The sequence below is a fragment of the Diorhabda sublineata genome, chromosome 2 (assembly GCF_026230105.1).
Source record: "Diorhabda sublineata isolate icDioSubl1.1 chromosome 2, icDioSubl1.1, whole genome shotgun sequence".
In the NCBI taxonomy this organism is placed as follows: domain Eukaryota; kingdom Metazoa; phylum Arthropoda; class Insecta; order Coleoptera; family Chrysomelidae; genus Diorhabda; species Diorhabda sublineata.
In genome coordinates this window covers 16083924-16100232 of record NC_079475.1, presented here as the reverse complement: position 1 = coordinate 16100232, position 16309 = coordinate 16083924, and the positions used below count along the sequence as shown (strand labels likewise).

Below are 16309 nucleotides of genomic sequence, written 5' to 3'. Positions count from 1 at the left end.
CTTTGATTCTTCGGACTCCGAAGATGAATATTATCACCACTTCTCACTTCTTAATACTGCCATAGCTCTTCATCTGTGAGTTTTTTCGAACAATCACTCTTTGTTTTGTCCAGTCGAGAAGGTCCAGGTTGGGAATCTATGTTCAGCGACAAAAAAAATAAAAAATGCGTTATTAACTATTTTTAGAAGGTCGCCGGAGCAGCTCCAACATACCCTTGCCGACTACATATTAGTACTTAAAAATTAAGCAAACACATCACTCCGATAGGAGTAGGGGGCGTCGTTAATTCCTGCCTGGTGATAGATATATCCCATTATAATGAACCACTCTGGGCGCTTCTTATCGATTGTTTTCTTTGATCTGGTCAATAGTTGACAGTGTAGTGGTGAATCGGAAGTTTAATCAAATTTAGGAAGTCTTATATAATATCCATTCAGTTTCAGCACACATTCAGCATCACTTTTATTTTAATTCAACGCGCTTCGACTACTACAGTTTTCTTTCAACTTTCTTATATTTTATACCATTATCAACCTCTTGAGAATAGTTCTAAAATTTCGTTTCAACAAAGTATCGTAAATTTTGATATGGTAAATTTTGTTGCTTGTATATCTTTCTTTTTCAAATGATTCCATATTTTTTTAAAGATTTATTCATTGAATATCAGTGATATCTTGATGACTTTCATGCCGATTTATCTTGAGCCCTTGCCAAATTTTAACGACTTTTTTAAATGATTTGCTGAAAAAAGCAAGGCAAAACAGCCAAATTTACATCATAGAAAAATTCAAATGTATAACGCATTGTATGAGTAACGGAACCCATCACGTAAACAGCACATGTTTTGATGCTTTTTCTATAGAGTAAAAGTATATTTAATCAGAAATATCAAGTTTCAAATATTACTAACTTTTAACAGAAATAATAAAAAACTGTAATCTAAAATTTCACCCATGTACCATGGGGATATACCACCACCAGCACCATCTACTGTGACAATCAGAAATAATATTTCAGATAACTTTTTTGCGGTCTTTGTCTTTCGATTGTTCCACTTCCCTTCTTCACCTTCTTTGGAATTCTGAATAAACGCTGTAATTGATCTTCACATATTTAGGACGGGTTTTTCCAATTCTAGAAATGAAATATTCAGTGAAAAGCCCATTATTTACTTCACATGGCTTCATTACCTCCGCGAAAAATTGCATATGCCTATCATAGTCATATTTCCTACCTACAAAGCATTTTTATAGCCGTAGCACGATTTTGTACCAATAAAATAATTGGTTAAAGTCATTAACTATCACTATATCCCAATAATATTAAGACCCTGACTTCTCTTTTACTTGACAAAAGCATTTGCGTTCACACCAATTAATAAACTAGATATTTCGAATTATTTGACTACATAAATGCTAAAGCCTAAGATAAGAAATTTTCATCAAAGCAAATAATAATAATTTCACTCTGTAATATTGCATAAATATGCATTCTATTTGCATACATATTGAATACGTTCGGAAAATAATAACTATTTTCAATGTTGTTTCTCGGAATGCTCGATTTGTAAATGAAAAACTTTTATCAATGTAAGGCAGTCATTCATTATATTGGAGCCAATTAGTCAAATTTCATAACTCGACTTGAACCACTTACATATAATCGAATTTATCGGATCTGAACAATATAAAAATAATCAGAACTCATTATTTGTGCGACAATAACTAACAATAGTCCAGTTGTTTTACATTTTATCTGCGGAAAAATTCCTAGGAAGTTGAATTTTTGTAAACATCTTTATTATGGTGTTGTGATAAAGATATGAAGAATCGACATCGATATCGTGCTGGCTAAAAAAGTTATAAAGGTCCAAATGTCAAAATCAGTTTTTTGCAAATATCTCACGATCTATTCCTCGGAGGTGCATAGCGGTTATTGTAAAAATTGTTCCTAAAAGAATTATCTACAAGCAATGTCTCATCCATTTTCTGTTGAATCAACCGTTTTTGAAGTAGAGCTCTGAGAAAGTGACTATATCATGACGATGCACTCGTTTCCTTGCCACCTATGAAGTAAAATGCAAGGCGCGTTTTTTAAACAAGGTTTCCCGTTAAGAATAAATCAAGAATTATTTCATTGAAATACAACAAAAAAAACTTAAGTATATAATTTTTTTTTATTCATTGTCGATATCTTCAGTTTCTCTATCAGTGATAGTTGCTCACAAAACATGTACATCTTCATCATTTGTTGACTGGCCACGACAATGTCCGCAAACTTTTGAGCACCTGAATTTTTCTGTATCTACATTTGCCGCCATAACCTTTTGCGCAATTATAAAAAATGGTATTCAGTAGATCATCGAGTGTGTTGAAGGTAATAAATTCTGTATTGGTTGTAGTATATTATTTTCAACTCCCAACCAAAAGAAACTTCAGTATACAATTTTTCTATTCATTGTCGATATCTTTAGTTTCTAGATCAGTGATAGATGCGGTATTTAAGAATATCTACTTACATAAAATAATATTAACCTCTGCATTTGCTGACCAAATAATGCCGTTCCAAAATGCAAAACATATCCTCTAATTGTGAATGCAATAACTTCATCATTCACTGAATACTTATGGATCTCTTTATTCGATTCGATTCGATTCGATCGAATTGATTTAACAATATAGAGAACCACATAAATGAAAAAGATAAGGAATAATGCTATTTAAGTTATTGGTGGAAATGCCTCATAATAATATGGTTGGTAAATGTTTCCCATTTGCTAGATTTTTGTTAAATTGAAATTTGAAATATTTAGGAAAAATATTCGTTAATGTACAATAATGATTTTCGTGAATGTTTGGCTTTTGATAGGTCCCTTCTAAATCGCGGAAAAAAATCAAGATGATAGTGCAGGATATGTATTTTCGAGACATATAACATACCAAAACTTTGTATTAAATTATAAGCTTATTGATTAAATATTCGTAATTATCCGCTTTATGGTTTCCTAGGAAATTTTCAGGCAATTTCAGGCGACTTTTTCCAGATCACTCAGCTTTTCTTCAAAGTTTGAATCCTTCATTAGATCCCGTATTTGTGAACCAATAAATATTCCCTCTTTAATTTCTGCCCAGTTGAGTTTGGGAAATTTCTCATTAAGCTATAAGAATCTACTGCCATCTGTAGGTATAGCTTTTTCAAAAATTTTCATTAGGCCAAGCTTTATATGCAACGGTTATTAAAGTATGTCGTCAAAGTTCATTTTTAACAATCTTCTGCCCTAGAGTAATTGATCTAAGTTTGTGCAGAACTTTCTTCGTGTAGTGACTTTTTCTGTATCTGCGGTCTCATTCGCAAATGAAACAGCAATATTTTGTGTAACCAAGCTGTAGCACAAGCAAAAGAAAATCTCCACGAATTATCCAAACATTTATTATTTTTTTTAAGAAGGAACTTCATGTTCTCGTAAATCTCTTTCATATCAGAACCATAGGCAACCGGTACTGAAGGCATTTGTTTCCTTTGTATAGCAGCACTGTTCTCAAGCTAGTTTTTGAGAAGACAATGAACAAGTGACTTGGATCAGATACAAAATATGATAAATTTATCACTACAGAAATGTTATTACAATAAACTAAATATTCTTCATTAGAAAAGTAAGATTTCATTCCATCAAACAAGAAATTTTAGTATCAGGAGAAAGTAAATTCCAGTAATTCAATCTAGACCCCAAAAGCTCATCTTTTAAATCAGTTCTAATCACTTTGTAGTTCTTTGAAGTTGACTTGGGTCACTCGAGATACCTTAACGGGTTGACTAAGAACAAATTCCGGACTAGAAACGGTATCCTGACTTTCTGATTAAGCTGCAGGCTTTGGCATAGGCAGCTCGGCACTATATAGGATTGGTCTGTTGGCCGATGACAAGTTTGGGTACTGGACAGTGAGTTTGGACTTGAATTTGACGCCTTTTATTTGAATGATAAAAAAATAACCTACAAGATTTTCTGGTTTCATCCAAATCATTGGAAAGGATAAATGACTCATATACGTTACATATGTAGGAAAATATATTTCCTCCATTTATTAATTTCAGATTATTTTATTGTTTTTTTTTTACTTAGTTGTCGTTTTTGTTTTCTCCCAACTCAATTCTTTTAGTGCTCAGGGCATCGTTTATGCCAGTCGTCAACATCGTGACGATTCCAGTTTTAAGAGGTGTCACATAAGAATTAGACGAAAAAGCGCACGAGAGTCAGTTGCTCAGAATAGGTGAGCAATGATAATTTATGATATTCTGTGAAGACGTAAAGGTGCACGGTTTTCACAAAGGCCTATTTCTATTTAAAGACGTAAATACGACGGATCGCTAGATCCAAAACGTGTGTAGATAAGCCATCATTTCATTTTGTTACGTTAATATCTCCAGAGTTCATCTTTTTTTTAAACTTACATTGTTAACCCTAGACAACACGATCTAAATTAGAACCCCACATATGTGGAACCCAGGATGTATCTTGGTGGCGCACAGGAAAACGAAAATAGTGAAAATAGCACTTTTCAATTGAAGGCGTAAATTTTTTACGCTGAGATGCAAGAGTTAATTCTCCACACACATAAAAAACTGTCCGAGTTATTAGAACACTTTCTCGTTCGTAACAAACGTAATTTAGTTAAATGTAATCGTTATACAGCCGCATAAATCAAGTTATTCAAACAAAAACACGTGAATGAGGTCAGAAAAGAATATATATACACTGGCGAGCAAAAAATTGAGGTCACTTCAGAGATTGCGAATAGTTTTAGCGTCAATATTGATAAGGATTAGTAGGCGTTGAAGCAAATATTTTCGGAAACTTGACAGCTGTCATTAGCTGTGATTCGATGTATTATAGTACGACTTTGATGAAAAATGTGCCTTTGCGCTAATTGAACATTCACATTTCCCTTGCCTGTTTTCCAGTTTACTGTTGATTCTTTGTGTAAAACCTAACTAATGCAAAGTGTAGTGATGTGCTCATAATGCCTTTAGATCCGATTGTTGTGGCAAGAATTGTTGCGCTGTTACAAGATTGTCGGGGGCAACGTGAAACTGTAAGAATTGTTGGTTAGGTTAGGTAGTATTTGTGGTGTGCAAAAGGTGTACCAGCGCTTTCTGGATACTGGCCTGATCACTAGAAGATTGACATTTGCCAGAGATTCCGTTCATTGGAATGATGATGACTGGAGATGGGTATATTGTTCTCAGATGAGTCGCGTTTTTGTCTCACTGGGTCAAATGGACGTCGACAAGTGTGGAGAAGACCTGAGGAAAGATATGCTGAAGTTTACATTGACGAACGTTTCCCATTTGGCGGTGGGTCAGTTATGATTTGAGCGGGAATCATTGCACAAGCTCGTACAGAGTTGGTCTTCATAGAAAATGGCTCCCTAACCTCTCACAGGTACATTACGGAGGTGCTAGAAGACCATGTTATGCCTTTCATGGTGACTATCGAGGAACGTGGCAATTTTATGCAACATAATGCGAGACCACATACAGCCAGAACTGTCAGGGAGTATCTGGATGAGGTAGAAACTAGGGACTTTCACTGGCCAGCCGCAGACCCGACATGAATCACATAAAACATGTCTGGGATGAGTTGATACTACTGATTCGCCCTATCGACCAGAATGTGATCCCCAACTTAATACAAAGTATGTTGAATTTCACCCAAAATGTTAATTTGCTTCTTTTTCAGAATAAATCATTAAATCCGAGAAAAGAATACATTTTTCTTTAGTATAGAGTATCACATTCAGCTTACAAAAGCACATGCAATGATATACAGTTTGCGAATACTATCTGAAAACGTAAAATTTCAAAGAACATGAAAATTTTAAGGTGACCTCAATTTTTTACTCGCCAGTGTAGTTGTCGCAAAAAAACTGGATGTGACTGAAACACAATAATAATAATATGTTTCTAATTAGGGTATATTAGAACAAAAAACATCATCAGAAAGTTCATCAGAAACATTTATTTACTTATTATTAATTTCCTATCGAGCGAAAAAAAAGTTTACAAAGTATAAAAATATCATGTCTCTACCAAAATCTTATGAATAATCATTGAGAACAGAAATTCACTATTGTACAATTAAAATCTCATATCAATGAAGCAGCGAAATGATCGTTTCATATCTAGAATATCTGTAAAACCAGTCCTTGACCAAAGGCATAATATAAATAATAATACCGTCTAGTAAAGTAATTATCCAATATCAGCAATGACTTGATTTTATTTTTTTCACGCTCTACATATTTTGCTAATTTCAAAATGAAGCAGTGAAAGAAAAAATTGAATGTAAAAGTAGTAAAAAATTGTCGGCCAGAAGCGCTATTTCCGTAGGACTTCACTTAGAATGTGTTATGTAACCTTGCGACATTCTTAAGAGGATATTTATCACCTTGCTAATTAAAAAAATATATAAATATGCTAATAATGAATCGTGAATATAGAGTGGTCCCAACAAAAATTTGACACTGAAATTTGGTATTTTCATTGAATTTTAAAGAAATACAGAATCGGATTTTTTATCTGAATTTTCACGGTACTGATAGCTGCTGTTTCAAACTAGGAAATATACTATGTGTGGTATATCTAAGATTTATTTGTATTTTTTCCATTTCAGCTAGAAATTCTTTAGTTAACATCTCTTAAAATGTAAATAACTTAATTGCTACTACGACACATAAAAAGTAAAATAAAAGTTTACAGAAACACTAGATTTTATTAACCCTTCTGTCAATACCGGGGTACCCAGGTCCCTTTGAATATCCGGAGTACCCAGGTCCCTTTGAATATACTTACACACATATATTTTGATTTGACGACACACTATCAATTTTTCCACATACGGGTTTGGCAATGAAAGGGGAAGATTTCGTAAATAATTTTTTAAAAATTATTAAAAAATTATTTTTTGAAAACTATATCTGTAAAATGTCCCCCGTTGACACCTAAGCAATCATGGAGTCTAGCCTAAAAATTCTGCATAGCTCTTTGCAGCATATCAACAGGTATTGCTGCAGTATCGTCATAAATTCGTTGTTTGAAGACTGGGATTGTCCTGGGTAGATCAGTTTCAAACAATTTCGTTTTCAGATAACCCCGTAAAAAGAAGTTGCAGACAGTCGAGGACCGAGGGTGCCAAGCGATATCCCCGTTTCGAGAAACGACACGCCTTGGGAACAAATAATTCATTGCATTCATTCATTTTCTTGCAGTGTAGTTTGTTGCACCGTCTTGTTGAAAAAGTATGTTTTCATTAACTTGAAAGCGGTGAAGTTCAGGTGTGGGAAATTCTGAATCATTGCAACGTATCTCTCAGAATTAACGGTAATGGCATTTGGTAACGACATTGCACACCATATTGTCACTTTCTGAACATGAAGAGGTGTCTCATGAAGCGAGCGAGGGTTTTCCTCCGTCCAGTACCTGAAATTTTGTTTGATTACAAAATCGGAGAGGCGAAATTGCGCCACATCGCTCATCCACAAGCTGTTAATTTGGTCATTTTCTTCCAATCATAACCAGAAAATCGGAACATCTAAGAAGCTGTTGATAATCACTCGGGGCGAAGAGATTGGACAACCTGTATTTTATACGGGTGATATCGAAGATTTTGATGAACGGACGGTCGATCGACGTGGACTTTTTAACACTGCTTGTCGAACACGTTCGATATTTTTAGGGGTTGGACTCGTTCTGGCACTACCACCTCTTTTCCTAGACGTCGATCTAGTTTGCTCGAGGTTTTTACCCACATTTTAATCGCATGGTCTGACGGAACAGGTTGTTAAAACGCCTTCTAAAATCCCGACGCGTTTGCACTAAACTCTCAACATTTTGATAATAAGCCTGCCATTGTAGACTATTGGCAAGCCACTCGTGTACCGGCAGACCTGTGACCGTCTTCCATACCACTTCACGGCGCACTCCAAGCATCACCCCAAAAAAAACCATAGAAGAAGCTAGATGTAGTTCTAGAGATTGAGTAAAATCCGCATAAACAAACTCAAGAACTTGCCGCCGACCACGATGTAAGTAAATTATTTATTCTGAAAGTTTGACATATAAAAAATACCACCCTTGCAAAGTTCAGTTGGTTCAGGGTTAAATGAGGATGATCCTGATAGAAAGCAAAAATTTTGTGAATCGATGATGGACAGAATGAACGCAGATTTGCAGTGCATAAACAAAATAGTTTTTCCTGATGTAACGACGTTTCATTTAAACGAAACGATTAACAAACACAACTGTTTATATTGGAGCATAGAAAATCCTCACTGGATGTGTGAGGTTCACATCAATATCCTAAAAAAGTGAACGTTTAGGCTAGTATCATTAACAATGATATTATTGGCAAATATTTTTTTGGTAGCACAGTTAATGGTGAGGTTTATATAGAGTTTTTGATTATTTTCTTAGTGCCTACATTATAAAGACTTTTTCCTGATGTTAATTATCCAAATGAAATAGATCGATCTATTTACTATCAACAAGACGGAGCTCCATCGCATTTTGTATGTACAGTTAGAAATTATTTAAACGTTATTAAAGTTTTTTCCAATAGGTGAATTGGAAGACGTGGAACGATTTTCCGATTTGACTCCTCTTGATTACTTTTTAAGGAGTTATTTAGAATCTAAAGTATATTTCAATAGACTAGACAATATTGCTGATTTAAAAGCTAGAATAACGGGAGAAATTAACAAAATTACGAAAATTCCAAAATCGTAAAGAAGGAAAAGATGGTTATTTTGAACATTTAATTCAATTGTAAAGTACGTTGGAAAAAATGTTCTAAATATTATGCGACAATATTATCTTCATTCTACGTTAAATTTTGAGATAGAGACATTATCAATTTTTTACATATTAAAAATTAATTTTCTCAGTTATGATTGCATCAAATTTGATAAACTTTATAATGTTCAACAAAGAACTGAAATCCCTCTCCAACAAGGTGCCACATGTCCCCCTATCTTATTTAAAATTTTCGATGGGGTGCTGGAGTGGAATAATATTCTCATACTGTATATTGTCAATTTAAGTATAAAAATCGACTTGTTCCAGATTTTTCCCATAGTACATAATTATTTTTTAGTACCTCAATAGGTGGAGAAGGTATATTTTTTCCATTAGATACTGTCATTAACTATTAATTATTCCGCAGTAATAGAATTTGTTATCTACAGCAGCAGTTTATTAAACGTGATTTGGGTTATGTTAGGTTTATATTATAATCAATATTTATATTTTTCTCTCGTTTAGTATAATTGAATTTATTTTCATACTCATAATTAATTCAAACTTTTTTCTTGCATAACTAAATCATAAAGTACATATTTTTTTTAGAATCTCCCACAACTACTATTTATGCAACAAGTGAGTAAAGTAAAATTTTTTCACGAGTAGGACTATTTGACAATTCTTACGAGTGAAAAAAAAGTTACTTCACTTACGAGTTTCAAACAAATTTTTTTCAACGTACGTAGGCTTAAGAAAATTCGACAAAACTTTTTTCAATTTTGATTTTGTAATATTAATATTGAAAGTACAACTGTGATCATTATTAATTTGAAGCGAAGAAGAAGTTACATTAGGTACTATTGGTACTTGAATCGGCAACATTTGAAGAGTTCAAAGAAATAACATCGTCTATAGTTGTATTAGTACTTATTGGATTGTTGGTAGACACGTGAACACAATTTTCAATGCGGATTCCATTTTGTTTTTTATTGAGTCGTCTACGTAATCCTCCGCAACTCTGTTGGATTTTCACCCACCGTGCTTCTTTAATTGAATTATATCACCACCGGAATCCACTAATAGAGACGCCGAATAGCGTCGAAATGTTTGCCCAGATTAGTTTTTTGGATTAGGTAAATTCAAATATGTTAAGATAAGCAAGGGAATGGATACCTACAACATGTGTTTTGCATTTTCAAGTTCTATACTGCAAAAAAAATGATCTGTTCTGACATTTGTGGGTCGTTGGTTTTTATATTTTTTATAAATGTTTATCAATTTTAATCTATTGCCAGATATTTCACCAATAACAGTGAATCAACGTTGAACATAAATTTTTGTATCAGGTACTGTGGTAATTAAAACATTTCCGGTATTAATAATATCGTTACATTTCATTTTATATAATTCCTCCCTTCGCAGAGCTCCTGTGATTGCAAATATGAGAGCAGCCTGAAAGATTAATATTTTTTGTTGTCATTCCTTATGCATGAGATAATGATCGACTGGCGTTTACAACCGAAATTTAATCATTTCTTCACGAACAAATGTTTTAGATCTTTTGGGTCTATAGGCAACTGATTTATTTTTCAAATATGCAATGAGTTTCGAGTATTTACTGATGTCTACGTCGTTATTTACCATTAGGGTGCCTTTCAGTTTTCAATAAGTCGACCAAAGTGTTGAAGACTTCCACATTTTGGATTTAGTTTCAAACTAAGCTGATAACACTCTTTCTGAGAAGCTGTTTATGCTTTTTTAGTACGCCACTCCATAAAAGAATTATATTCCTTCAAATTCTATTCCCTGGAGTTCTAAGGGAGAAGATTCATAGTCGCTGCAGTTGCCGATTCAACATCTTCTGGTGTGCAGTTTAAACTTTCTTCACTATTACTCTCTATCAATAATAATAATAACACTACACTCCTTTTAATTAGAAACAAAACGGATTTTATTGAACAAATATCGACAGTTTATCGGAGAAACGATTGACGTGAGAAAGAAAGCGTTCACAGCCCATTTTTTTTTGATAAAACAATTTTATAATTGCGTTAGTGCACTTTTTAACGCTAAAGCGGGAAAAAATGTACCGCTACGGTACTTTTTTTCACGCTTTTTGACCGATTTACAAATTACATTCGTTATGAATTCAAATGAATAAAATAAACGTGAATATCATAACGGACCAAGAAAAAACATATTATTCAACTCTCCAGAAGAGTCCATAGAGCAAAAATACTTTCCGAGGCAAGCTAGGGCTGAAGTTCTACTTTCAAATATTAACAACAAATATTATTTAATATATAAATGTATGAATTGCCATATTTAATTCATTCTTGAAAATATACATTGCAATTTTTAATTGCTTTCGACTGTTTCACTAATTAGTTTATTATATTTATATATTTGGTATAATTTGGGTTACTTAGTTACAAAACTTAGTTGGATTATTATCGATGAATTTAAAAAAAAAACAGTTTATCTACCATTCGGCAGCCTCGACACAACTCTTCCAAAATTTGATATAACAATACAAAACTCTTTCACAATCAAACCAGCAAATAGAATTAAATATTTGGGAATAATGCTAGATCGTACTTTCCAATGAAAAACTCTTAAAACTCTTGTTAATTACTCAATAAAAGAATTAAGAACCATCCTATATAGTATTAAAAACATTGTCTAATTCTTGGACATAAGAGAGAATTATGGATTATCAAAGTTAAATGGAAACACATTTAAGTTATAGAATAATAGGCTGGGGAGGTAATATAAAAACACACTATAATGTACTACAAATTTTGCAAATTAAATATTTGAAATTACTTCTGAACAAGAATAACAGATATCCCACTGATAAATCGAAGCTAAAGTATTAGATATCCGTCAAATATATTATTTACAAGTAAATTTAAGACAATACTTGAATAGAGATAAATTACAAGGACGAATACATGTCTATGAATCTAGGAATAGACAAAAGTACGTTGCATCCCTTTTGAGCAATGACTGCACTAAAAAGTTATATAAGGAATATACCATGAAAGAAGAGATACATGAATTAATTGTCAGTTCTTGATCTGAAAGGAACTGAGAACGTACATTGATTTCCACATTTATGCAATAATGATCTTATATTTATTTACTTTTCATTAAATGAAATGTCCCACCACTTACAAATTACAGTACAGATAGTTTATGTGGTTATTTATGTGTTTATTGGAATATTATAATATACAACAGATATCTACCATTAATATCGATTTTGAAAACATTCTAGAGTGGGGTGGAAACAATCTGTCGGAGTGTAACGGAGCAAAGACCCAGACTGCTATTTTAAAATGGAGGCAGGCGCTGAGTCTTTGATCTAATTTGAAACAAAAAATGAAATAAAGAGGAAACCAAAAAATTTTAGATAATCAAGTTTAGTTTGCTCATCTTATATACAGATCTTCATAGATGATTTCTGTTATAATTAGTTTGAAAACAATATTTGTAAAATGTGTAAAATAAATAAGAAGGTATTCATCCAATTGCTATTTATATACAGAGTATTTATTTTGTAAGAATGTCGATATAGAATAGTCATAACTTTTTAAATACCCTATAAAATTCGGTGAAACTGCATATTGTGGAAACGCGGATAATAGGAGAAATTTGAATTTAGTAAAAAATATAGTGTTCTTATTAGAAAATAAATATTTGCAAAGGTAAGCAAATAAAGAACATATCGTTACCTAAAAATTTTGTTACTAACTTTTTACAATTAATTCAATAATAACTGAATTGTCGAGCGCTTTCCCATTAAAAGCTCCGTTTTATATTTTGTTACTAGGTTATATTGGAGTAAAAACTGAATTAGAACTAAAAAAGTTTAGGCATATTCTTTATTGGTACATAAATCATAGATACTACATCAAACTATTTAATATTCTTGGTGGGGTGCGAGGAGCGCACGTTCATCGAGCGCACAGGCACATTTAGAAAACAATTCGTGCATCTAGCGCACACTAACTGTATCGAATTCGAAAGATCGTTCGACGAGCGCACAAGAAAATTTGATCTGTCGAAGTGAAGGTTAGTTTAGGTCAGCTACATCTGGAATACACTGATGAGGCGTTGATTGTAGTACATCGTATTAGACTGCAGTTGTTTTAATTGAACCTTTACACTTGCTTCTTCTTTCCTGAACACACCTCCAGTAAATAAACTCTTCAGATTTACGTCCAATTTGGTAATTGTGTCCATCTAATATCAGTTAAGGTTTTCCTTCAAAAACTTGATATTACTTCCATTGTAAAGAATTATTTAAAAAGAAAAATCACAAAACAACAATATCCAAGAAGCAAGAATATTAATAGATGTAATATATCTGTGAATAGAATATTGTTTATAAAACACTCCTTCATGTTTTAAACATAACAGATGATTTTAATACCAATCTCTACGAGTATCCCCAGAGGTACCTGTAGAGTATGTCGAGTTTACACAGTCAAGAGTATAAAATAAAATCCTCTTCATAATTTGTTTGACGATGACTATATCGCATTGATGAGAAAGTTATAACTTTTTGTTACTGTTGTTAACTCTTTTATAATTTTCTTCTTTTATTTATATTTACATATAATAAACAATTCGAGCTAAATGCAGGAATACCGTCTTTATACCTGAAAATGAGCGCTCGATGCGCCGTGCGCTCGATGCACGCATTCAATATTCTTAATAAGAATGTTAAAGTTCATGGAACAGCTGGAACAATGTCTGAATATGTTTCAATAAGGTATTTTGATATTTCATAAAAAAATACAATGCAATACAATAAAATCTACATTCTAATTATCTTCGGTACTACATAATATATTGTAAGAAATTTATAACTTTTCAACTATATTTAAATTCAAGGGAAGTCTTGACCAACTTTGTAAGCAACAGTAATAGACCGGGAGGAGTTGGACTGAAAATGGTCCGCGATTTTTTAATTCATGCCTTTTGTGAAAGAGTAAAGAAACTACTTATGATTCGTGAAAAACTTATTGAGTTCCCATTGACATTTTGCTGGAAAAATGAGATTTTCCAAAACTAAGTGTATCCTACGCGATTTCCTGATTCCTGCCAAATCTATTGAACGAAATTTTATCATCAATTTTAACTTCGTAAAAGTCTCCTAGTCTTTAATATTTATTTTTAATGTTTCCAAAAAAGATTAATTCTAAAAATATGTGTATTGATATAAAATATTGTTCTATAAACATGGCAGAAACCAAAAAATCGCGGTAGGACTCATGTTTTTGTCAAGAAATTCTCATTTTTTCAGAAAAATGTATATGGAAACCCAAGGATTTTTCCAAAAGGTACGAATGGGAAATTCGCTGACAATCACTGGTCCGATCCCACCCGTTCTATAAGTGATTATTAACATGAATATTGATACAAGACGGATGATTTTAATTTAATACATCTTTACCCATTATACGAAGTCACTTACACAGTTAAATTTTTTGACATCTTTAAATGATATAATAGTAGAAATTGCAAATAAATAGCATATTATAATCAATTGAATTTCTGGTAAAATTGAAAATAGAGCTCTAAGAAATAAGTTGATTAGCGTAATTTATAAATTTTCTTGTACAAACCTTGACATTAAATGAATTGGTCTAAATCGTCACTAACCAATCGGTTAACATCTCACAATAGTGTTGGCAAATTATACCCTCACGACACATTTTACTTTATATAAGCGCATGTTTATTAGACCAACGATTATTTTTTATGTTCTTCTCCCAAATCAGAGACTAATATTTCTAACAAAGAATGCCTTGAAAAAACAAAGTTGAGAGAAGGAACGGTGAATCAACATACTACAGATTTATTAACGAGCTTCTTTCAAATGTTCGACTCGTTTCTTCAAACTTTAGAAGTTTCAAAATATTGACTCTTCCCTAATCATATTTTAATACGTTTAACTAATTTGTAAGAACGTTTCTCTTATTTTCGATAGGTCATTGCGCAGCTATCTACTCAGGAAAGTGGAGCACGATTTTTATCTACGCTCAGAATTAGTTGAGGACTCAATATTGTACCATACGAAAAATAATTTGCCAATTGAAATGTAATCGATAACATCTTTTCCTGAATGTCCCAAGAAATTGAAGGATTATTTATTGGAAAGTACCTTCCACACTGTTAATGTAATGTAATGTAATATTATTTTTTCTTTTGAGTATTTTACACAATGAATTAATGTTGATACTAATTTTTGATACGAATTATTACATATTTAAGGTTTGCCGTATTTATCATATATAAGAGTTCTCGCAATGTACCGGGTGTCCCAATTAAAATGGCTCTCGGCCATATCTCGGGAACCGTTTATAGTACAGCTTCGGGGAAAAAAAAATTTTTTAACAAACGTGACCTCGAGAAAAAGCTGGAAATTATTCACAAAGTTGTAGGTCCACCGCTAGAAGGCGTAATTAAATACCAAAAACTATAAAATGAATAATTTACAATTCTCGCCTAATTAAGATGCATTTAAACTATGATTATCGTATTCTTCAAGAAATTCAGCGTATATTTAATTTTACAAGTTTTAGTCTATCTCTTCAAATAAGAGGTGGAGGGAAGCGGGTACTTTATTATGGAAAAACTCCATGTTCTGTCAAGTTTTTTATAATGCATGTAAATATATTTTTGTCTGGAATTCTAGTGTTGGAAAAACGTCTTCCATATTATCTTAGGGCAAGGGCTAAACTTTTATTATTCTAGAGGAAATCAATTATCTTAATTAATATGGTACAGTATGAGAAACAATCCGAAACATGAAGGCATTGCAGAAAATATGGATTACATAGAAAACAATTTGTGAAATTCCGGACGTTAAATATGATTCGGGTATTTTAATTGAGTATATTTCATTAATTTTCTGCATACGCATACCTTATATTTCTCGAGATGTGAATAGAATATTTCTTTGAACTATTCCTAATAAAAATATTTTTTTAAGGGTACGATATTTTTGTAGCTTTTTGTTTTTGGATGAACATTTTCTATTTAGTTTTATTCAAAAATGCAATACTCAGCGTATTACATAATTTTCAATAAAGAATCGGCGAAAAAATGAGATAAAGTCAAATAATTCCACAATTATTATATATAGGTATAGAACTCCTATGATTCTTATTTTTATACGCGTTCCATATATAATAAATTTTTTTAAATGTTATTTACACAATTTGAAACTCATACAGTAAAAAAAGACACCCAGTATGATTGTAGACTCGAAATTCATTGCAAATGATGCCAGTCTCATTTTTATTTCGTGGAAATTTTCAATTATGATGATTTTTTAATAAAAATTCAAATATTTCCTAAGCCGCACGGAAATCAAATAGGTCGGTATTTTGAAAAAAACATTTCTCTTTACCACTAACTCAAAAAGTGCAATAAAATATAGGGTTCCATTCAAAATTCCAAAATTGATGTCGATACTGAAGAATTGGAACACTCTGTATA

The 16309-nt window shown here is 32.3% G+C and overlaps 1 protein-coding gene across 15 annotated transcripts in view; it reads left to right on the top strand.

The window, feature by feature from the left end:
- LOC130452669 (coiled-coil domain-containing protein CG32809) overlaps nt 1–16309 on the top strand; it is a 389513-nt gene that overhangs the window by 225188 nt on the left and 148016 nt on the right. The window lies entirely within an intron of this gene.